We start from the raw sequence: 18559 nt of genomic DNA, 5'->3' as shown, positions 1-18559 counted from the left end.
CGTCACATTTCAAAAACAGTTTCATTTGCCCCAGCTATAGCTCTAACAAATGATGCATTTATGGCTGAAAGCGTGATATTGACACAACTGTGTGCTTTCGCACAGCAACACGGCATCCTGCAATCAGATAATTAGATGTGCTGAAATACTTGTCAAACACTGACAAGTGATTGTGACTGAACGTGATAATGATTCCTTGCTTTTTCCCACCCTCCCTCGCTCTCGTTTACTTTCTGTCTGGGCTTTGACGCCATCGGAGACGAGGACAGTCACGTGGCCATCATTTGATGACCGCAAACCCCGTGCTTGAGCGTGTGCATGCTGATGAGGAACTGTGTATGCAACTTTCTACAGATGACGCATGTACGCTTCCCTCTCGGCATTTCGTATACTCCTTTGCCTGCTGCGAATAATTGCAGAAACTGCAGTTACAATCGGGGCCGAGAGTCTTGTGAGGGCTGAAAAGAAAATGTATTCTTAGAGCGGATGATGCTTTTGTAGGAGACGTTCAAATGACCGCAAAAATCATGCCCCCTCCAATTACTATTCTCAATAGAACTTTTGCAGCGATTTTGCAAAGTCATTTTGGCTTGATCAATATGTGCCATGTGAGTGCTTAACTGCAAGCACGATTCCTTTTAAAGAATAAACTTGTAAAACTGCATTAACCCGCCACCAGCAGCATTCTCATGCAATATTCTTACATAAATCCACATTGTGACCAAATTCCTCCAGTGTCATTACTTGCTTTGAAGTTGTTAATGTCCTTTTTTTTTTTTTATCGTGAATTTAAATGGAATCATCTGATGTGGGCCGCAATAGAAATAAATGTTTCTGCTACATTTATTTAGAAGCTCCCATTCAACAACAGTAGCTGCAAAAATTATTTGAGAAAATGAACGATAAATGGTCAATGCCATATACTGTATACTAGGGGTGTGCCCAAAAAATCGATTCTCATTTAGAACGATTCAGAATCGATTTTAAATGTCCCAAAATCCATTTTATTTAAATTATTTTATACTGTCTTGCCTATGTCTGTGTGCCTTTATTTGGAGTGCTGTTCATGTTGTACCCGGTTTGGCCACTGAGGGGCAGTGTGGTTCCACACGGTCTAATACACTGTTAAGTTGTAGCCACATCCGAGAGTAATCAAATTATTCCAAAAAAATAATAATATATTCCAGCGTGTGGGTGTTCTTTTGAGTGATAAAAGTGCCGCGAGTAGCACGCTAATTAGCATTAGCGAGTCAGACTGGAGTAGATCATTACAATTCCTTGCACATCTATAGATTGAAGCAAAAATTGTCAATCAAATCATTTTTGAATCAAAAATCTTTCTTAATTGAAAATCGATTCTGAATTGAATCGCAGGCCCAAAAATCAGAATCGAATCGAATCGTGAGACATTCAAAGATTCTCACCCCTACTGTATACGTGTACCCTGACTGGACTGGTTATAATGGTTATAATAATTGTGATGTTGTGCTAAGCTTAAAAAAATCTAATAAAATGCAGGTTGTCTATAAACTCTGGACAAAGATGTGTGGATATACTGTAAAACAATATAAAGCAATTTACATACAACTACTACTATTACATTAAATAGCATAGCGGTATTAATTATACAATAATTATCACATACGGTGACCTATTAGCGCGTCTGCCCCACAGCTCAGAATGTGTTGTAAATGTGCATCCTCTAATTGTCTGGCAACAAGTCCAGGGTGTACCCAGTATAGACATCAGGTCATCTGTCTTACCAAAGTAAAGAGATGTACTTCTACGACTATACTAATACTACTACAAACAACTAGAAACTGCAATTTCTCAAGAAATTTCACATGATGAACTGAATCACTGCAGAGTTCATTAAATTTCTGAAATGAGGAATTTTACTCCGAATGGGTTAAATTGGTCAAGAAATGTGGAAGGAGGTAAATATTTAAAATATCTTTTAATTTTGGAATTTTATTGCAAACATTTAGTAATTTTCTGAATATGATACATAGCGCCATACACGTCCTGAAAAAGTTGAATAGTTAGAAGTTGGAACGGTTTGCATCACTTGAGAAATGTGGAAGGAGGAGTTAAGTACACTACAGAGCGTGTCTGCATTAATTGGGCTCGTTGTCATGGAAAACGTGGAATAATGAAAAATGTGAGGATTTTGAGAATGTGATAAATACTTCCCAATATGTCCCGAACAAGCTGAACATTTGGTATGAATCAGTGAAGAAATGTGGAATGAGTAGAATGGCAAAAGTTAGCGGCCTAACAATAAAGACACGGGCGGATTTATTTATGTGACTTGAATTGAGTTACGAGTTGGCCGCTAAAAATCAACGGCGAATCCGATTTTTCGGATATTACATGTAAAGTGCACGTGTGAAAGCTACGTACGCGCTACGTTCCAGTAGATGCCCAGAAGTAGTTGCGTGTTGATGGGAATATTTGGCCCGCTAATGAGCATAAAATCCAACACTTAAGCACTCAGTTAGTCAATTATGTCAACATCTCGCTGTTGGCTTGTCAACGCCACCCTAGCAACAAACGAAAGGGAGTTTGCAAAGTTGGACGCCGGACCCGACGGACTAGCTTAGCGTTAGCTGGGATGTCGCTAGTACAACACAACGGGGATGGATTGAAGATGCAACATTTCTTTGGTCCTTCCTCGGGTCTCTTGACGGCCTCACAACCCTGGCTGGGTTCTGAAATGTTCAGTTTAGATGAACGGTATGGGATTTTTTAATAACTAATGAATACACACTCACACGCACGCGCACACATACTCACCCACATACAAAATAAAAAAAATTGGAAAAAAAATTCAAAAAAAGAGCTGGGAGAGCAATGATGATGACATGTCAAATCGGTAAAATTACCGAATGAACAATACTGAGCTCTCCAGGAAAAAAAAGAAAAAAAGAAGATGCAACATACGAGGGGGGAAAAATCTTCCTGCATTCTACTGTGTACCAGAGTACAGCGCATAATTTTGGAGATTGAAGTAAATCATTCTAAACTAAAATTACTACTATTAAAAAAAAAAAAAGAAAAAGAAAAAAAGATGAGGTATGAAGGTATGAGTTTGTAATAGTTTCTTTGACTTCCTCTGAATTCCTCACGCTTTTGTCACTTGGAGTTGTGACTTAGTGTTGCTTTCAGTGGTACAATGTAAATGGGTTCACGGTCTTTCTAATGGGACCAAGGACACAGGGAGATATTAACCACTCGCACCGGACACACATCCACACTTTGGTGTGAGTGACACGTCCCCGCGAGTGACACAGACGTCACCTCGTAGTTCACACAGCACGCAGCTCCGGCCAGGAAGTTCGTCAGCGCTCTGCCGCCTGTGCTTATGTCACCCAGGCCTCTCGTCCCACTGTCCTATCACGTCCCCTACCAACAACACGCACCGACGCCCTCAGGCCAGCATTATCCAAATCACTGCGGGAGGGGTGGGTGATGATGATGAGGAGGAGGGGCGTCATGCGGCCGTGGCACCTGCAGTCACGACCCCGCGTCTGGGAGTTTGCGTTACATGGAGGCGGCTCTGATAGCGCTTGATTGTCACGTCCATTAGTTGGGGGGGGGGGGGGGGGGGGGCTCGCTCAATACAAGTGAAAATAGCTCCACTCTCGCTCTCTTTCTGTCTGACTGGAAATAATAATACAAAGACTGTGGTCAAAATCACTCCCTGTTTCACTGTCAAACTAGGGCGACCAGATTTTCAAAATTAGCTTAAAATCACACATACAATAAATTCTCACTCAATCTGGTGATCACTTTAGTTAATGCTATCTTGGTTGACAGTTCAACAGCGCTAAACAAGGCAATTCATTTTGCCATTATCAAACTTTATTGGTTAGCTATTGGAAGCTAGCTCTGACATTTACGTCGCGCCGTACCGCATTGTAACGTTGGAAATATGCCGTCAAAAGAGCTAGCTTGCGTTGGGTCCGACCAGCTTCCGAAGTATTGGGCTAGTATTTCACACGATTCTTAAACACGGAAGCAAGAAGTAGTATGATTAGTCTTATGAATTGGTATGACAACCGTTTGATTGACATGGCCCAAACAATTGGCTTGCTGACTGGCCTACTTTTTTTTTACTGCGTAAAAACGGTGGAACTCGTGACACAGGTGTCAAACAGGAGTGTCCCGTTATAACCCTAAAGATGAGATTCAAACCAAACGTCAGAACTGTGAGGACTACTGCGCACCATTGAAGATGGAAAAGAGATTTTTCCAACTTAAATGGATTTATACTGCTTAAAATATTGTTAAATGCTATTTTACACACACACACTGGTTTGTTTTACTGTCTTTGTGGGGCCATCTCATTGCCATAATGCATTTCCTATACCCTTCCCCTAACCCCAACCATCAAAAATGATTGCCTACCCCTATTCCTTACCCTAACCTCAACCACAACCCAATTTAAACCTAAACTCTAAAACCAAGTCTTGACCCTCAAAAAGAGGTCTAAACATGTGGGCCCCACAACTCTGTGAAATCCCAAAATGTTGGCCCCACTATGTAACAAAAACAAGACCAATTTTTTTTAAGGCATCCAGATTCTTAAAAACTCTCACGTTGAACAAGTTAGTCTACTTGAGATGAAGCTTTAAAGAAAACAAATTCTCTGACATCATTGCTCATCCCAGATAAAGAATTCTTTCTTAGCCAAGAGGAGGGGGGCTCAATGGAGAACTTTAGAAGACCACTTATCATTTCTGTGCCATAAATCAAATCTAGTGCAACAGTCACAACTTCTCTGAGGGTCTGCGGTGCAGTAGATAGAGACAACAGATAACTTTTTTTTTATGTCACAAATAGATTAAGCGCCTACAGATAGACAGCCCGGAGGAGAATAAGATGAAATTACAGATGTAGATAAAAGCAAAAAAAAAAAAAAGGGCACATGTAAGAGAGTATGATCATTGTGTTGCAGTAAATTCTGTCTTTGTGCGTCATAGGAATCCCCTTCAGGGGAGTGCAGCCGTCTGAAGGTAACCTTTGAACTGTGTTTGTTGTTCCTTACTTTTCTCACATTTCTTGTTCTCTCAGACGCCTTGCAGCTCGCAAATGGGATTGTTTGGGAGAAGGATGTGGGATGGGTTGGATGCTGAGGAACATTCCCGTCTGAGTGACAACGAACATTTGGGGGATATATGCCGCTAGGATAAAAAAAAAAAAAAAAAAAAAAAAATATATATATATATATATAAAAAAATTAATTAATAATTATAATTATATATATATATATATATATATAATTTTATTTTTTTCAGATCATGAACTGGTGGTTGGCAACCACTGCCTTATATGCTTTCTTACAGAATAGAACATGACATGTATACAGTTTTAAATACCATAAATGCATAAATAATTGCACAAACACAAGTAAATACAATGTGATGACTATATTTCATGTATTGAATTCCTCAATTTTATCTACATACTTATTTCAATTTAGCACAAAAACAAACTTTATTTGACTGACTTAAAATGAAATAATTTATTAGTTTTTGACTTAAAAAATAATAATAAATACATAAAGTTCACAATAAACAAATATATTCAACATGATTCTTGTTTTATCTTTAACAAATAAACAAATCAATATGCTCACAATAAATACATTTTGTGATTATATGTCAGCGTAAAATAAATACACATCTATAAAACTAGCAAACTAACTAAACAAATAGATATAACTGTTAATCTTAATATTCCACCTTAAAATACATAAACGCAATTAAGATTATTATATAAAAAAAGAGTAAATAAATAAATAAATATAGCTCATATTTTAATACTTATTTTATGACCCTGTAAAATAAATTCAGAGATTTGTTTGTAAGACACTTTTGAAGATGATTGCCGAAAAGGTGCAAAGACTGAGAACTGTGTAGTACTCAGTTGTGGAGCGAAACTGTTTTTCACCATTTCACTTTTCCAGATTTTTTTGGGGCCATGGCTAAAACAGCGCCCAGTGACACACTTGGCCATGAAATGCCGCTGCCCCACCTACAATATGTTCCATTAGCCACAATTTAGAGTTACGTAGTTATAATTATACTTGACTCAATTCTATTACTACACCATGCCTGTCTTTTTAAATAAACAGTTGCCTTTTCCTGAAGTTACGTGATGTTACACACTGACATATTGGACAAACCTGCTACCAGTCCATGGCATCCGGAAGCCTGTCAGCCATCGAGCTAGCTGGTGGTTAGCGCCTCTCGTCGAGGCGTAGAAAAGCTCCGCAACGATTTGGTGGGCTTTAAGCGGATATATTTTCGCAATTCAAACCTATGTATGGGCACACACTTTTTGGTGTATCAAATTTGTAAGACATTTGTAATATCACTTTACAAGTACTTTAATGACTATTTTAGATAATGATTTTATCTACTAGGTGGAAGGAACAGTGGAAGATTGGCTAGAACATGTGCCTGGCTTGTCCCACTGTGAAAAATGTGTTTGGTTCATTCAAGACTCTAAATTGCTAATAGGTGTGAATGTGAGTGTAAAAAGTTGTTTGCTTAATCCAGGGTGCTGTAGGCAAGTCAAAGATCAAAACCAGACAATATAAGTGAGTTTTTCTGTGACTATTGGAGGATAGCTTGCAATGGAATTCCACCAATAGCTGAATTTGGAAATATGTGAAATCAAAATATACAAAATTGTGTATCTCAGCTTTTTGTCTGTAAAAAATGTAAATGATTGCCATCCCATGTGCTAGGTACCTGAAGGTGTCTCTCAAGGCACCGTTTTGGGATTCCTGTTATGAAAGCTCAAGTTCCGCAGCCGGTGTGGCTTTTTAAATACTTGATGAGGTGCTAGTGCCGCATGACGCTGTGCAGGAGAAACAAATAAAAAGAAGAAATTAACGGTTGTCCAGTCTGCCGTTTGATATTCTCATTCTGTTTGCATCCTGTATTCTGAGTCTGCCCCTTTTCCCTCTTCTGTGCAAATTTTTGCAGGTTATTGACGTCTGCAGAGTGCCCCCCATTGGTGACCTTGCACAGCTCTGGCTTATGCAATATTCGCAGAGCTGTGGATAGTTTGATATCCAATTTGTATCGAGTGTGAATATTTAGTGGACAGAATAAAGTTTGAGAGGGGACAGATAGACACAAAAGAGCAAATGGAGGAAATATAGAAGAAAAGAAACAATACTAGCATGATAATTCATCGCAAAGTTGGAATTGATCTTTATATGAAGGCAGTGCTGGGCCATGTGAAGAAGTGAAGTGTGAGTCACAGCAAATAGGACAGGACAGGATAGAACAAGAATGGATAGAGCAATACAGGAAAGCAGAGGCTAGGACAGGACAGATCAGAACATAGGAAGATAAAACATAACAGAACAGAACTGGCCTGGATATAGGAAAAGACAGAAAAGGACAGGACAGAATAGGACAGGATGGGACGGCACAGGATAGAACAAGAATGGTAGAGCAATACAGGAAAGGAGAGGCTAGGACAGGACAGGTCAGAACATAGCAAGATAAAACAGAACAGAACAGGACTGGCCCGGATATAGGAAAAGACAGAATAGGACAGGATGGGACGGCACAGGATAGAACAAGAATGGATCGAGCAATACAGGAAAGCAGAGGCTAGGACGGGACAGATCAGAACATAGGAAGATAAAACATAACAGAACAGAACTGGCCTGGATATAGGAAAATACAGAAAAGGACAGGACAGAATAGGACAGGATGGGACGGGACAGGATAGAACAAGAATGGATAGAGCAATACAGGAAAGGAGAGGCAAGGACAGGACAGGTCAGAACATAGGAAGATAAAACATAACAGAACAGAACTGGCCCGGATATAGGAAAAGACAGAAAAGGACAGGACAGAATAGGACAGGATGGGACGGCGCAGGATCGAACAAGAATGGATAGAGCAATACAGGAAAGGAGAGGCTAGGACAGGACAGGTCAGAACATAGAAAGATAAAACAGAACAGAACAGGACTGGCCCGGATATAGGAAAAGACAGAATAGGACAGGATGGGACGGCACAGGATAGAACAAGAATGGATAGAGCAATAAAGGAAAGGAGAGGCTAGGACAGGACAGGTCAGAACATAGCAAGATAAAACAGAACAGAACAGGACTGGCCCGGATATAGGAAAAGACAGAAAAGGACAGGACAGAATAGGACAGGATGGGACGGCACAGGATAGAACAAGAATGGATAGAGCAATACAGGAAAGGAGAGGCTAGGACAGGACAGGTCAGAACATAGCAAGATAAAACATAACAGAACAGGACTGGCCCAGACATAGGAAAAGACAGAATAGGACAGGACACGACAGAATAGGACAGCTCCGGCTGTCAGTTCAGACTTCGTCAGAGCTGTCACACTTCCTTGTGTGATGTGCCTTAAAAGAAAAGGACAGGCTAGAACAGACGGGGATAGAGCAGAACAGGTCAGGAAAGATCATAAAATGGATAGAACAGGACAGAACAGGACCAGAAATAACACAGCAGGCTGGTATACCACCCAACCCTAACATTACAAGATGCCATCTACACCAAAAACATAAAGGGACACAAGACAATAAAAGGACAGGACAATAAAGAATGAAAGTGGCCCCACAGCAAGCAATTAAACCGCGAAAGTGTGTGTCTAGGGAAACATACTTGTTAATCAACATCAGAATTTATCTGGAGTTCCAGTGGAGGCACGATGAGGACAGAGCATTAAATATATATTATGAGCAAATGTGGATGCTCTGGCTTTTATGACATAAATGTCTCTCCTTCCAAAGCCTTGCAGGGACATATGTTTGTGTGTTGGAAGAATTGTTATGGTGACTCAGGATTTTCCGTCCCGAGATCCCCTATCCTCCCCATTAGCTTTTTTTCCCCCACTTCCTACGTCAATGCATGCAGACAGCTGGGTCACCAGGTTTTCCTGCTCAAAGCCCCGTGAGAGCTGCGGCCATCCAGTCGTGCTCGCTCGCTGCCTTTTTACAGGCTCATGATCGCAGCCTGCACGATCACAGGGTTTCGCTGCGGTTGATGTTAATCTTTATCCAGCAAAGGAACCATATTTGGTCACTTGAGTGATCGTTCACAGTGGACGTCGGCAGCCTCGGCGTCAGTCTCCTGTCCTATTCATCAATCAGTGATGAAAAATAAATAATACAGATTTGGCCTGAGGCCAGCGATATTTAAACTCCCAATTCTACCAGCTTTGACAGTTCAAGGGGGAAATTTGGGGAATAAATAAATCTGGAGCTTGGTCATTGCCAAGTGGGGCTGTTAGGAAAAGTGACAACATAAAGATAAAACAGAAGCGAAAATAGACTCAAATCTCTGGGCGCAGACTGCTAATTACCTCGACAAATCCCAAAGGAGCCTCCATGACGGGCTGTTCTGGCTCAAACCAGTCATCCTTACAGCTGCCAATGCTCATCGTCATTATGTCCTCCGGGCAGTTGTGCCGACATGACACATGACCCACTTAAGGGAGGACAAAACCAATTCAACATGGACATCCTGCACACTGCGCGTATGACGTCATGATGACCTTGAGCAGTGCAATGCAGGTAAACAAAAGGAGTTGCATCCTCCCGGAGCCAAACGGAGTGAGTCACTAGTGTCAGACTGTCGCACTGACCTATAACCCGCAGTCAATATTGCACTCTCCGTGCTCATCCGAATGCAACATTACATCACGATATGGTTCCCATCATGCAGGAAAACTGCGTGGCACGGTGTCAGAAACAATGAAAAAAAATCACAAATGTTGCGTAAAAGAGGAAAAAATTGAATTAATTATAATTAAAAATGAAATAGTTTAGGTTGAAAAAGCGGCATAAAAAATACATAAACAATGTTTTCATTTTTATGTTAACTTAATGCATTAAAATGATGAACAGTTAATTAAGTATATTGAACAAATAAAAAAAAATATATAAAAAATACATACAAAATATATATATTTTTAAATGTATAAGGTACATCAATTTAATAAAATTTAATCAAAAAAGAGCAATTTAAATATATTAAGTTTCTAAAAAAACTTTATCAAAAATACCTCAAATAAGCTAAATATGTGTGTGTGCGTGTGTGTGCGTGTGTGCATGTTTTAATCCAAAGTAACAGTTAAGGTACATTTATTTTACTCCAATAAAACTTTAATTTAAGAAAATCTAATAAATTACGTTTTAAAAAAGATGCATTAAGACAACAAAAATAAACATAAATGTTTAAAGCCAAAATGAAAACAAATTCAAAAGTTACATATAAGGTATGTGAAATACAACTCAATACAATTTCATGTAAAATATATTTAAATAAAATCAAGCTGCATCCAAAATTAATGAATAAATGCATAAACATTTTTAACAAATGTAAAAGTTACATACAAAATAAATTGAATTTAATTCTAATAATATTATTTCTAAATCATGAAATATTAGAATGAAGTTTAAAAAGCTGCACCTAAAATACACATAAATAACTATTATGAAATTGTCGAAATCAAATTGAGTGAATCACTTTGCATTCCAAATTCTGTCTACACAAAGACAATAATGCTTAGTTATGATTGCCAATGTCAGAGAAGTAGTACTTAAGCAACCTTATTATTTAGGTATCAGTTAGTGCTTTCTTAAAAGTAAAAGTTTGCCTCTTATGTTATTAAACAATCCAGCCACACGTGCTCATGTAGCAACCATGTAGCGTGACTGTCTCTGGTGCCACTGAATCGCAACACGACTCAAGTGATGCGCCCGCTATGACCCCGAGTTTCCTTCTCTGATAGTCGTGTGTCACGATGGGAACGTGTGACATGACAGGCACGCAACCGGTGACGTGTGTAATAACATATTGTAGAGAAAGTTTTACTTCACTTTTTCAGATTCTTGCTTATAATACAAGTGTAAGTCAATCAAGTCAATCAAATCAATCAATCAATCGATCAATCAATCAATCAATCAATCAATCAATCACTTTCATATTCAAAAGGGAGCATATATAAATTGAACAATAAAGGGCTTAAAGTTGAACCCTGAGGCACACCATATGTTATTTATAGACTGTCAAGGAACATGTATTCAAACTTACCATAAAAATGAACCGCTAATAATAGTAAAATGTGAATGACATTGCATATGGTGACTCTGGTGTCTTTCAAAAATAATTCCACTTATTCTGATCAACTTCAAATATACAACGCAATTTTGGAATATGAGTCTAAAAAAATTTAAGAAATAGCAACATAACATTAAACTATTTAAATTTTCACATGGATCGCTATCCAACGCTTAGTACTGAGAAAGTGTGAAATATATTTTGAATGAGTTAACCAGTTTTAAGTTGGAAAATTTTGAATCATTTCACCAAGTGTTAATTTTGGCAAGAAATTTTTATTTAGTTTTAGTTATAGTCTTTTGACTACAATTAATTACAATTTTAGTCATAATTTAGTCATATGATTGTATTTGAGTTTTAATCCAATTTTAGTCAACTAAATAAAGAAAAATGTTGTCGATGTTTTCCTTTAGCATACATTTCAAATTTGTTACAGAAAATTATAACACACCTAGTAACTGTAGTTTAACACGCAAGACAAATTAAACATAATGAAGTCTATTCAACTTTGTTTCAATAAAACATGTTGGAATGGCAATAATATGTCGTCTTAAAACGAAGTTTTCAACTAAATCAAAAAAAAAATGTGCATAATTGCCTGAGATTAATCTTTCAGCTGCACAATGAATAAAGACGTGTTTGAACATTAAATAAAGTATAGTGAACAGTTCCTGAGTGTTTCGTTTATCCCACCCGCGTTTCATTCCTTCATCTGATTGGATTGTGTTCATTTTCATCACTGTTGTTTTTTTATTCTTTATCTTTTATTCTCTATTTTCGTTTCATTTTTGTCAGAATTTTTTTTTCGTGACGGAAAAATATGCTGAAAATTTTTCGCCGACGAAATTATCACTGCATTTGACAAATGTGCAAGGAGGAATGGGTCTATACGTAAAATATCTCAATTTGGAATTTTTACTGTGAAAATATGGGAATTTAAAAACTGTAACAGATAATTCTGTATATATATCCCAAATGAGCTGAACATTTTGAAACTGGAACGGCTTGAAGCTTTTGCTCCAAATGCAAGCTGGCAGCAGTCGTCCGTGTGTTAAAAACGCAGCTGCCTGCCGGCGGCTTGAGTTACACGTATGAAAGGTGAGGCGCTCGAACAAGAGCGCAGAAAGACAATCTGCAAAGGGGAGCTAAATCGGAGCGCAGCTGCTCGGCCGAGTGGGCAGCAGCCATAATGGAAAGGAATGCCTGTCATGGAATGCTCATGGAGCTGCTGTGCAATATTAACAGAGGCCCGACGTGCGTCATAGCACTCAGAGCTGACAGCCCCTATGTGTGTGTGCGCACGCGTGTGTGTCCTACATGTCCCATTACTGTGCTACAACGAGCTGATGTATGCGGCGTCCTAATTACAGAGCTGTGCATGCACTTCATCCCAAAGTGTAGGCTGACTACTTAGTGACAGATGGGAGCGTTAAAACTAAAAGCCCCTAAAATGATTGATTTGTTGTTCTGAAGGGGGCACCGTGCTTGACAAAAGCCACCTCTTTACTCTCCTCACTCTTAACTCATTCACTGCCATTGACGGTTATAGACGTCAAAATTAATTTGAATTATTTCCATTAGTTTAACATTTTTTCCACTTTTGTTTACAAGAGTATGAAAATCTACACTTTTTTTTATGGTACATTTAGAACAGATATCTAATGTGTGATTAATCGTGAGTTAACTAGTGAAATCATACAATTAATTACGATTACAAATTTTAATTGCCTGACACCCCTAATTTTTAATAATCTTTTCTATTTAAAAAAAGAAGTAATTATTTAAAAATATATATATAATCTTTTCCATTTAACAAAATCTTTTAATTATTTTTTCAAAATTTCAATAATTTCTTTAAAAAATATATATATATTTTAATCTTTTCTTTAAAAAATAATTGTAACTATTTTTTTAATATATTTTTTTAGTTTTTTAAAAAAAATATTTAACATTTTTATTTTATTTTTTTACTCATCTTTTCTTTAAAAAAATATTTAATTATTATTTTTTTAATATTAAATAATATTTTCTATTTAAAAAATAAATAGATTTTAAAAGAAAAAAATATATATATATATATTTTAAATAATCTTTTCTTTAAAAAAAAAAAAATTAGGGGCGTCCGGCGATTAAAATTGACTTCTCTAGTTAACTCACGATTAATCACAAACTTTGTATCTGTTCTAAATGTACAATAAAACATTAGGTTTTCATACTTTTCTTAACAAAAGTGGATTTTTTTTTTTAAACTTATACAAATAAAGTCGTCAATTGCAGTAAATGAGTTAAAAAGGGGAAGTCAGGTAAAAAAAAAAACTTTACAATTATGTTTTATGTGCCCACATTAATCTAAACATGACATTCTGATTAATATAGTTAGTGGAATATGAACTCAGCAGAAAAATCCACCTGTTTTTATCCATCTCAGGGGGCGGACATTTTGTCCCGTACTGCCACTTGCTGTCGACTGAAAGTGACATCACAGTGCTCAGGTAACAACCGTCACGGCTCACCTGTTTTCTGGTCCCTGTAAGTGGAAAATAAACATCTTCTTAGTTTGACACACCATAGAGAAAAAGGATCTGGCTCGTCAGCGCACTATGAGCGCCACAACTCAATAAATATCTGTTACATACTCAAATTAAATTTACCAAGAAGATGCTAACGTAAATAGCAAGTATCTGATGCAGTAAACAGCGATCTCATGTACATTTGACTTGTGACCTTTTCACAGAGTAGCTGCAAACGTCAGCTAGCTCGCGTTGACTAACTAGCACATTGCAACACACTCTCGACTATGTGCGACCGCGTGAGTTATAACTGTAAGGAAACGTGAGGGTAAACGTGGGGCCGCACAATTTAGAAAATAATCTAATTGAGGTTTTTGTTTTTTTTGTTTTTTAAGTCAGTAAGACTTAAATCAGATTACAATATTGGAAACAAAAATGTGGCTTATCACTTCACTTCTCTGACATTGGCAATCATAACTTCGCTTTGCATGTATATGCAAACATGTGAGCTGTATTTCTTAAGTACTGAACTTACCTAAACACTATAAAAGTAAACAAATAAATAAAATATACATGTATAAAAAATAAAGCTTATTAACCACCGTCGCCAACCTGATTTATTTTTTTTGCTTTGTGTTGCCAGCCCATATTTATGTTACAAGTAAATTTCAGATATGCCGCCACATGAGTGAATTAAAAAATAAAATGGAGCAATTAAGGTACCGTAGTGCCCTTGCACGTGGGCAAGGAGAGCCACAGTCGCCAATGCACTTTTGATGAGAACACTTGCGAGGAGCTGCTGTTAGCCACAACTCACACCAAGACGCTCACACGCAGACGAACCGGCCACGCTCCTATAATGCACACATGAAATATGCAAATATTACAGCATTAACATCAATTATTCTTTTCTTTCTTTCATTTACATCTTCTTTCATTATGTTTTTATACAATACAGTGCTGATTTGATCCATGAGTTTAATTAGTTTCTTGACCACGCTTGTAATTCAAAACATTTGTATCCCACATCTAATTCGCTCATTGAAATTAATGGATATGCCATTAATCTGTTCCAGTTTACAAAAAAAAAAAATAATCAAAATGTACGGTGTATTTTAATGAGGAAAAATACACTTTCCAAAAACATACATCAATGACATAATGAAAAAAATAATTGAAAAATGAAACAGTTTTTGCCTAACTTTTTCCCTCGTTGCACAATGTGGAGCTCACTGGAGACTCAGCTTCTCTCTGGGCTTCGCGGTACAACATAACATTAGTCGTTCTTTGCAGGGGATAAAGAATAAGCCTTGTCTGTGTTCAGGTATTTGTTGTTTAAAGGGTAAATGGACTGCTTTTTATATAGCTAATTACCAGACTATCCCATGCGCCCCTGATGTTTCTCAGTGTTTGTTAGCATGAACGTAGCAGAGACTATATAGGTGTTTTTAATAGACAAGATGTATCTCTTAGCATACCACAGACATCTTATCAAGACACTGTTTGAGAGTGAAAAAAGTGCGTACTTTTCTCCTTTTAGAAATCAATGACGCAACATGAGCTGCAAACATAAACATATAAGCAGAATTGTCAGGAAGCCGGCCATAGAGCCTTGTGAGATAAGTGCGCCGCTAATTGAGCGTACGTGAGGGAGGGAAGGAGAAACATGCGTCACGCCGCATAATGGTGCTCTTTGGCAGGAAGAGAATGAATGCGGCGCGCGGCGGGCCGTAGCAAAGTCAACAAACAAGCTCAGAGGGACTTTGGGTTCACACAGCTCGGGAAATAGCACGGTTGCCACTAAAGCGGACATATTATGGAAAATTACTTACACACACACACACACACACACACACAAAAAAAAAAAGCTGGTTTATTAGGCTAATTATTGTGACCCAGCAGATTGGGTTGAAGATTGGATTTGGGCGGGCTGAAGAGCAGAAGCTGGGCATGTGGTTAATATTATTATTGATTATTATAATATTGTAACGTCAAATGCTAGTTGTATCTGAAGACATTTAATATTTTCAATTTGATGTTTTACTGTTTTTAATTTACTTATAGGCATATCAATGTGATATAATCATGAGTGTTTAATAGAATACAGTGGAGTAATGATTTTGTGAACTTTATTTTATCCTCTCACCCTCAAAGCTATTGAAGATAGGAATGTGCATGATGTTATTTAGAGCCTTTTGGCATTAGAGACTAAAAGTCTGGGGTTAGATCCTAATTGCATTTCTCCCCCAGTCAAGAAGGGGAACTGTATGTAAATGTCTGTTTACTAATAACATCACGTCTGTTTGCTAATAACATCACACATTTGGTCACTAGGAGATGACATGTCTGCCCTTTGTTCAATCAAGAGCCAGGAGGAGGAACCTTTTATCTTTTTTGTATAAATGAGTCGATGTTCATACAATTGTCACACACTTGGAATCATCACGTTGCATTCTGATGTGGTATTTTGACTGTGTCTTTAGAGGCCTCTAAATAAATTCTTGCAGGAAAACTTCTTCATCAGATCCTGAATACAATTATTTTGGACACGTAAAGATTACACTTAATATAGTGATTTAATATTCCTTCATATCTCACCTTTTTAGTATGATAGAATCACAAACGCCGCTACTGAAGGCTTTTAGCCGACAACAAACAGGACAACAACAGCGTTATGGCGAAAAAGTCGCGCTCACCCCCTCCCTCCTGTGAGTCGCGTGATGCATTCAAAACAGTTGGGAATAACATTTCTCAGCAAAACAGAAAAACAGAACATGCTGTGTAACCAACAGCAACACATAACCTAATTCGTTACAATATAGTGCAATATTGGTGGCTCATTGGGAAAAGAGTGTACACTACACTACAGTACACACATAGATTGTTCTTTGACTTGCCTGCTCGCCCATCAAGTGTGAAATTATTTACATAACTCTATAACTACTTTTTTGGGGGAAATCAGGGAAGTGAGAAATTTCACAATGTGTGGAACTCTTGCAGTTGAAAAAAAAAATGCCACTACCCTTACAAGAGGAATTGCGGCAATTTTATTTTATTTTTTTAAACTGTGACATTCTCATAATAGGCCTACAGTCACGAGGCAGAGAGGCGTTAAATCTGGATTGAGATATCTACGTCATTTTGACTTAGATTTCTTAAATTAAGTTTTAACTATAGGCAAATTGATGATGCATACTGTACAGTATATCTGTAACTGTAATTATTACTAATCAAAATGATGTTGTAGAAATCACAAACTGAAGTTACAGATATCTACAATTCAGTTGGAGATATAGCCTTAGCTAACTAGCAGTCTGTACCCACTCAATTGTAGACAATTATAATGACAAACGGGAATGGCATATTATTCGTCCCGGGAGAAATGACGTTACATATAATGTCATGATTGAGTTTACTAAGCAGGACAGAATTACAGCCACTGTATCTCTCTCCATTTGTCATTTTGATTGCTCATAATTAAGTTACTGATATCTTGAATTAAAATTCCGACTCTTCAAAATGTATTATGACTGGTCAGAAAGACGTTGTTGATATCTTTCACTGTTAATTCCAGTCCAATTTAGCATTTGATTTTAAGAAGGCTGGCCATTGTGAAGCGCAAATGCACAAATTGAATACACAATCATCTAGATGCACATTATTGAGTCAGCCCAAGCCAACTACTGTAACTGCATTATAATTTTTAACATTTGTATTATGTATTATTGTTCACTGTAGTGTTGTCACTGCCCATGTGGACAGTTGTGGAGTTTTTCCAAATGCAATTCTGGTCAGATGCTAGTTCTAGTTCTTTGTGTCATGCCAATATGAATACAACCATATCGGATATGTGGCTTAATAACTGCCTAGATCTAGGTGCCACAAATGAAACTTTTCAACTGACTTCAACTTAGTTCTTTGGCACCAATATGCTACAAGATGGCATCAAAGTAATGCTTTTTATTTATTTTTTATTTTGCCTGAGCATCCATCCATCCATTTTCTGAACCGCCTTGTCCCCACAAAGGGTCGCAGGGGTGCTGGAGCCTATCCCAGCTGGCTTCGGGCTGTAAGCAGGGTACACTCTGAACTGGTTGCCAGCCAATCGCAGTCGCCTGAGCATAAAACAGCAAATAAGTATATAATAATATAATAATATTTTTAAGCAAATAAAAGATGATAGGTTAAAACAATACATGAATATATGCAAATCACTGTACTTACTGTAATGCTCTCGCATGTGGGAAAGGAGAGACACAATTGCTGACACACTTTTCAGCCCTGTACCCAGGCACTGCAATACGTAACGTATTTTCTATACATTTTTTTAACACTGCACTGCATTTATGACACCTTTAGCTTCACTGCTTATGTAAATGACTTGCGCCACTGCCCCTCATGACTCCTCGAAATTCCCGCATTTTCATGCATTCCCAAAGAAGTTATATAAAAGGCCGACGGATGAGATCATGCCAGGCGGCGGCGCTGGAATGTGTTTGTCAACATGCGCTGTCCGAGTTTGAACTCGGGTTGCCGGGCAAGTTTGATTATTTCTCCTGTGTGTGCTTACACCGGACACGTGGAGCTAATACATAAATCTGTCACTCATACCCACTTGACAACAGGTGGGAATACACAGTGACACTTATAATGTCATGTTTGCAAGGTTGAGAACCCAAGTGCAGAGAAGCAGGTAAGAAAGACCAAGAAGCATTCGTTATTCAGCTACATTGTCATGATGACTAAGTGATTCTAAAGAGGACATCAAAGCTATTAAATAGCAATTATGACCCTGAAAACAAAACAAAAAGGAATGATAAACAAGTAATCAAATGAACCAACCACACTGACAATATCTAAAATGTATTATATTGTACGACCGTTCCAATGATAAATAAATACCAACAACAGACCA

The 18559-nt window shown here is 37.7% G+C and overlaps 1 long non-coding RNA gene across 1 annotated transcript; it reads right to left on the bottom strand.

Moving 5' to 3' along the window:
• Positions 1-5013: 5013 nt before the first annotated feature.
• Positions 5014-16304, bottom strand: LOC144060578 (uncharacterized). Its single transcript, XR_013295949.1, has 4 exons — positions 16243-16304; positions 14368-14498; positions 13544-13661; positions 5014-5186 (listed from the first exon to the last, which is right to left on the bottom strand). It is a non-coding gene; the product is annotated as an uncharacterized LOC144060578 (long non-coding RNA).
• Between the last annotated feature and the right edge of the window lie 2255 nt (positions 16305-18559).

Source organism: Vanacampus margaritifer, chromosome 11 (assembly GCF_051991255.1).
Source record: "Vanacampus margaritifer isolate UIUO_Vmar chromosome 11, RoL_Vmar_1.0, whole genome shotgun sequence".
Lineage (NCBI taxonomy): Eukaryota > Metazoa > Chordata > Actinopteri > Syngnathiformes > Syngnathidae > Vanacampus > Vanacampus margaritifer.
This window is presented reverse-complemented; position numbering and strand designations above follow the sequence as displayed.